Consider the following 7,259-nt stretch of genomic DNA (forward strand, 5'->3'; position numbering starts at 1 on the left):
CTGTGAGGGATTAGCATATGGCTTGTGGCTGAGAGCATAGGCTGTGGGATCAGAAAGACCTGGGAATCAGAAAGAACTGAAACTCAGTTTCAGTTCTCCTTCTTATTGGCTTTGTGACCATGGGCAAGTTATTTAACTCCACAAAGTGAAAAAAGAGGCTAAAAAACAGCATGAGAAAGATGATCAGTAAAGGCTAAAATATGCTGTTGTAAAAAACCCCACTGAATCCCAATAGTTTAAAACAACAGTTTATTTCTTGCGTGTCTGTTTTGGGTCAGTAGGGGGCTATCACAGTCACTCAGGTACAGAGGCTAATGAAGTAGCCACCATCTCCACTTGACTCTTCAACGTTCACCTCAGCAGGGAAAGAAGGTATGGAGAATGGCACAAAGGACCAAACCAAACCAAAAACACTGCCGTGGAGTCGAATCTGACTCATAGCAACCAAACCTAACCAAACCAACTGCTGTCAAGTCGATTCCAACTCATGGAGACCTCATGTGTGTCAGAGTAGAACTGTGCTCCATAGGGTTTTCAATGGCTGATTTTTCAGATGTAGATCACCAGGCCTTTCTTCCAAGGCATCTCTGAGTAGATTCACATCACCAACCTTTCAGTTAGTAGTTGAGTACTTAACTGTTCCCACAACCTCTTAAATACCATACTCACATTTCATTGGTCAAATCAAGTCACATGACCAAGCCTAATATCTAGGAGGAAAAAATATAATTGTCCCATGTTCTATGAAAGGAGTTGATGATGAACACAAGTAATGTCTATCACAACTATTTTAAAACTTCTGCATGAAAAAAAAAAGATTGGGTAGAAATTTACCAAAAATCTCTGGTTGATATTATGCTTCTGGATTATAATAAATGAGCTCTGGTAGTGCAGAGGTTAAAGCATTTGGCTATTAACCAAAAGGTTGGTGATTTGAACCCACCAGCTGCTCTGAAGGAGAAAGGTGTGGCAGTCTGCTTCTGTGAAGATTTACAGTGTTGGAAACCCTATGGGGCCAGTTCTACTGTGTCCTATAGGGTTGCTATGACTCAGAATCAACTCAATGCCAGTGTATTTTTAGATGGTATTCTTACACTCTTAAAAATTTTTTTAAAATTCCAAAAAGAACATTTATTACTTTAATAAGAAAGAAAAACAACAACAACAACAACATATACCTTTTCTTTTGTAAGTAAAATAAAGGTTAGGTCAGTTACCTAAGGGGTGGTGGTTGTATGCCATCGAGTCAATTTGGACTCATGGTGACCCCATGACACAGAGCAGAACTTCCCCATAGGGTTTTCTTGGCTGTAATCTTTACAGACGCTGATAGCCAGGTCTTTCTCCTGTGGAGCTTCTGAATGGGTTCAAACTGCTAAACTTTCAGCTCCTTTTTGGATGGCTAGGGTTTCAGTTAGGAGCTCTGGTAGCATAGTGGCTAAAGCACTTGACTGCTAACCAGAAGGCTGGCGGTTCAAACCCACCAGCCACTCCTCGGAAGGAAGGTTGGGCAATCCTACTTCCGTAGTGATACTGCCTCGGAAACCCAAGGAGGGGTCGCTATGAGTCGGGGCCGACTCGACGGCACATAACAACAACAACAACAAGGGTTTCAGTTAAGGAGCTCTGGTGGCATAGTGGTTAAGGCATTTGGCTGTTAACCAAAAGGTTGGTAGTTTGAATCTAATGGGCTCTCCATGGAAGAAAGATGAGGCAATCTGCTTCTGTAAAGATTTACAGGCTTGAAAACCCAAAGGGAGTTGGAATTGACTTGATGGCAGTGAGTATGGTTTGGCTTGGTTAGGGTTCCAATTGTTTAGACATGCCTAAGTTTAACCTGTTAATAAACGGAAAGCTCAAAATAAACTCAATTCTAATTTTTTTTCTTCTTCTTACTAAAGGAATGGAAGAAAGTCACCATTGTATGCAGTGAAATTCTTTTATCCAGAAAACTTTACATGTAAGATAGATATGGACGCCACAGCCATTACCCTGCAAGCTCTAGGTTCCATCTCCTGCTCTTCTTCTTGTCATTTCTGTGAAGTTTAGAGTGAAGAAATACCACACAACAGCAAGAGAAATAAAGTGGAAGGATAGTCGAGGGAAGGATCACTTGCCAATACTATCTTCCAACGAGGAGGCAAGATTGAGCTAGCCAGCTCAGCCCTGGCTGAACTTCTCTAAATCCAGGCCTTTTACAGAAGCACTTTCTCCCTGACTATGCTCAATCCCAGAGGCCTTGGCCAGAAGTTGATGCTAAATCTCAGAGGCCAAGCAGAAGTGTCCTCTGGAAATATCCTGTGGGCCAGTGGCTTCATTGTTGGCTCAGTAACCACTGACCCCACCCCTTCAGAAGCCTGGCCCATGGAATCCAGAAGCTGTCTCCCTACAGATAGAAAACAAGCATTGCCTCTGCCCCACAGACCACATCCTGGCCTGCCCTCAGGAAGGCTTCTCAAGTAATCAGGTACAATCATCAGTGACCTCCAGTAATGCAGTCTTTCCTGGGCAAATGATCCAGGAGAGCGCCATGTGAGCCCAAGAGGCTCAATTTTTCAGGTCCAGACAGCAATAAGTGGTGGAGGCCAATTCACAGTCAGAGCAGAAGTGGAGCTGGAGGGCAGATAGTCACAGATCTCAGACACTTGCAAAGGAAACGCACAGCCTCTTAGCCATCCAGACCTGGTGCAAAAGGCTTCTTCCTACACATGCATCAATGACTATCTACATCTGGTAAGCTGAATTCTCAGACATGAAGGGGAACAGGATCTTCCACCCTGATTACCAGGAGCTCACACACATATATGGTTGGTGTACTCTTGACTGTGGGCAAGAGTTTGGCTACAGCTCTTGGAGGGGCACTGGATATGGCTGGCTCTGCTCTTGGCTGAATAGCATAGACAGGGCCCAGGAGAAATTGGGTTACTTCTAGGACAGGAGGGTGTGACTTTCTGTTGGGGGTGTGGTCAGAGAAGATGTAAATGTGGGTACTAGGTTCTGACTCTATGATCTAGGAAAGGCCCTTCTGGGATTGATGTGTATTGTAATTTGTCTGCCTAGTCTGCTTGGATGGGTTTCTTAGAAGGACTCAGATGTATAAGCTTGTGTTGAGGGGCTCCTGTCAGTCCAGAGGTCCTATCTGGCCAGAATCAGGTCTTCTATTCCTGGCTTCCTCTTTGATATTCTACTTCCTATGTGTGCCACTTGACAAGTTAGGAAGGGACCAGTTCCCACATTCAACACCCTCCTTTGAGGACTGTCAAGACAGCCCACCTTCTATTCACTACCTTTGGGAGAACAATAGTGCCCAGCCCTTACCCTTGCAAGCTCTAGGATCCATCTCTTGCTCTTCTTCTGAAGTTTAGAATGAAGTTATACCATAAAATAGTAAGAGAGAGAGATAGTGGATGGGTGGCTGAGGGAAGGCCACTTGACATCAACATCTTCCAGCAATGTGGAAAGTTTGGTCTATCCAAATCAGCCCCAGCTGAACTTCCCCCAGTCCAGGCCTTCTTTCCACAGCTCTTTCTCCCTGACTGTGCTGAATCCCAGAGGTCTTGGCCAGAAGTTGGTGGTAAGTCTCAGAGGCCAAACAGCAGTGTCCTCTGGAATTGCCCTGGCCAGCGATCTGCTTCTGTAAAGGTTACAGCCAAGAAAACCCTATAGAGAAGTTCTACTCTGTGACATGGGATTGCTATGAGTCCAAATTGACTTGATGGCACACAACGACAATCTTAGGTAACTGACCTTGTCTTTATTTTACTTAGAAAAAGTATATCTTTCTATTATTATCTAGTAAACTGTTGAGAGAGTAGATAATTTCAAACTTCTTGTTTTCCAAACCCATGTCTATAAGACAAATTTCCATAAGGGAAACTGATTCAGGAGAAGATGGGAGGAGGATGTATTTAAGGGAAAATGTCTGTGGATATGGAAGAAAAGAAGGTAGTTAATGGAAGAGAGGTAGTGTCTTAAGTCAGATTCCCCAGGATAAGCCCTTGAGATGATGAAGTATTTGCATGAGATTTATTAAGGGGTGGTTGTCAGGAGAAACCGGTGAGGGAGTGGGGATAGCAGAACAGAATGTGGAAGTGGCTAAACAAATTGTAATTTTAGACTCAATCCTAGCCTTAGCCTGATCTTATGGGGAGCTCTGGAGTATAAATTACACCTTAGGGTTTGTTCTGACTTGAAGCCAGAGAGCAGAGCTCTTGTATGCCCGCCTTAGTTGGTCCTTAGATAACAGGCACTTCCAGATCTCTGAAATTGAGAGCAAGGATGATCTAGTGGCCCGAGGGAAGTCAGCTGGAGAAAGTCAGTGGTGCCGGCCATTAGGAGCAGAGCACATAGAATATGGAAGGATGCACAAAGTGATAAATGGGACCTGAGGGGACAGTGACCTCCACAATCAGGGACATCCTGAAGACAGAAATTCTAGCTCTTCAGATAACTTGTACTTCACAGATGGTGTATGGGGCTAAGTAAGAGCCTAGGGGAAAGAATTTTAATCAAGACAGAAAATGAGGCTCCTTACCAATTCCTTGCTTGACTGTACTGTTGTTGGTGGTGGGAAGAACCCAAATGGCTTTGGCCACAGAGACCTGCATCAGCTGTCTTTGGGAAGGGCTGACAGATGATTTCAAATCTATGTGGATGGCTGAAACAAAAGGTGCATCATATTGACATGTAAGGATCCTTGACACACAGTGAGGAATGAAAAATGACAATGTTTTTGAACAAAGGTTGGTACCATTATGAGGATTTACAGGTAGGAGAAAGTCCTCTGCTGCCTCTCCACATGTGCCTTCTTCTCTCATGATCTTCTTCCTTGCAATCAAGCCTGCTTGTTTGTCTCCCTCCCTCTCTTTTTCTTTTAAGTGTTGGAAGGCAATAAGGCTGAGGTTTGCTGAGGGCTGCATGAGGGGAAGCACAGGGCAAAGATTTGGAGATAGAACAGGGTTCAAATCCTGACTGTATCATTTATGAATTGGGTGAATTAACCTCCCTGACTCTCAAGTTTCTTCCATATAAAATAACCAAACCAGCTGCCAACAAGTTAATACTGCCTCATGGCAACTCGATATATATCAGAGTAGAACTGTGCTCTGTGGGGTTTTCGGTGGCTGTGACCTTTCAGAAGTAGATTGCCAGGGCTTTCTACTAAGGTGCCTGTAGGCAGATTTGAACTGCCAACCTATTTGTTAGTAGCCAAGTGTTCCTAATGCCACCCGGGGACTCCTGTGTACATAATACCATTAAAATCAAACCCGTTGCCATCAAGTCAAATTCTGACTCATAGCGACCCTATAAAACAGAGCAGAATTGCCCCTTAGGATTTCCAAGACTGTAATCTTTTTGGAAATAGACGGCCACATCTTTCTCCTGCAGAGTAGCTGGTGGATGGGTATAAACCAACCTTTTGGTTAGCAGCCAAGAGCTTTAACTACTGTGCTACTAGGGCTCCTCCACATATATAATACCAAAAATAAACCAAACTCACTGCCATTGAGTCAAATCCAACTCATAGGGACACCTGCCTGGGTTTCCGAGGCAGTATCACTATGGAAGTAGATTGCTCAACCTTCCTTCTGAGGAGTGGCTGGTGGGTTTGAACTGCCAGCCTTTTGGTCAGCAGTCAAATGCTTTAGGCACTTTGCCACCAGAGCTTCCCACATATATAATAAGGAATGATAATTCCAGACTAAGACAGACTAAGAAGAAAGACCTGGCAATCTATATCCAAAAAACCAACAGCAAAATTCCTATGGATCATAATGGTCCAATCCCTTTGTGCATGGGATCACTATGAGTTGGGAACTGACTCGATTACACTTAACAATATCTGCACCTATTAGGACTTTATACAGTTACTTCATCTAAACTACAAAATGTTGTTGTTGATGTTGATAATGAAAATGATGAGAATTCCTACCTCTCAGGACTGATGTGGGGTTAAAGAACTAAATAGAGCAAATTTACAGCACAGCAGGCTGCACCTAGCCCATCCTAAGTTCCTCTCCACAGCCCCATGTCTCCTTAAAGAGTGCCTCTTTGTACTCCTGCCACTTCTGGTCAGGTTATTTTTCATATAAATTTAGAACTCTTTGCAGTGCTCTATCTTGTGTTTTCTAACAAAAAATATTCTATTTTCCTCCCAGCCAGAGTGAGCTTATGACCACAGTTGTCTCTGGGTCAGCAGACACAGAGCCCTCTGGAGAGAAGGAGGGGAAAGGGAAGGAAGGAAAGAGGGAGGGGGAGGGAAGGAGGAAGAGAGAGATAGAGAGAGAGGGAGAGAGCAAGCACGAGAACTCATCAGGCCAGGCCAGGTGGAATAACTGTGAAGGAGAAAATGTCAAGGACCTTCTCTTTTTCCTGGCAAATGCCCTGGACCAAACTGGACCTGTTGAGTTTGTAGGACAGAAGCACAAATTGAGTCCTGCACCACATGCATTTATCTCCTTATTTTTGTCTGCAGGAATCTAGATGGGGATTAATAAGCTCACTCTAAGAGGGAAAGATACAGGGGGTGCCATTGAGTCCTTTGTCTTTACAAAAGGGTTTGAAAGGATGTATCTCTCTAACAAGTCTAATTTAATCATGGCTCAAGTTAAAGTACAGTGAATTCCAGGCTAGGAAGACTAACTGGGATGCCACAGAATATTAGATATAATTTGATTCAGTTCTGTCACTCAATAGATAAGGAAGCTGAAGATCAGAGAGGGGACTGAAGTGCCTATGGCTGTGTATCTAACTGCTGTCAGGCTGGTCCTTAGGCCAGGCCATCTGACTGCTGGGCCAGTGCTCTGGGCCAGTTTCCTACTTCCATCATTCATTTTGTGTCAATGTCATGATTTTTTGTCATATCTATGCACCATCACTACTATTAATAACATCATTTCCTTAATACTTGAATCTTTTTTAAAAAAATTCTAAATACATTTATTTTGAAGGGAAACTGCTGTAAAGGGAAAACAAGGATCATTTGCCGCAATAGAAGGCAGCCATAAAAATAAATACTATAAAACAAACCATTACAGTTAAATATTAGCAAGGTACTGGTGTGTGTGAAGAGATTGTTCACTCTCTTTGTTAAAAGGGAGATTGTAATGTTAAGATGTATTAAAACAGAATTTAAAAATTCTATAAAAATTTAAAAACTATGTTGTTGTTGTTATGTGCTGTTGAGTCAGCCCCGCCCCGACTCATAGCGACCCCTTCTTGGGTTTCCGAGGCAGTATCACTACGGAAGTAGATTGCCC

This window comes from Orycteropus afer, unplaced genomic scaffold, assembly GCF_000298275.1.
Source record: "Orycteropus afer afer isolate SDZICR_OR568_19922 unplaced genomic scaffold, OryAfe1.0 scaffold00160, whole genome shotgun sequence".
Taxonomy (NCBI): domain Eukaryota; kingdom Metazoa; phylum Chordata; class Mammalia; order Tubulidentata; family Orycteropodidae; genus Orycteropus; species Orycteropus afer.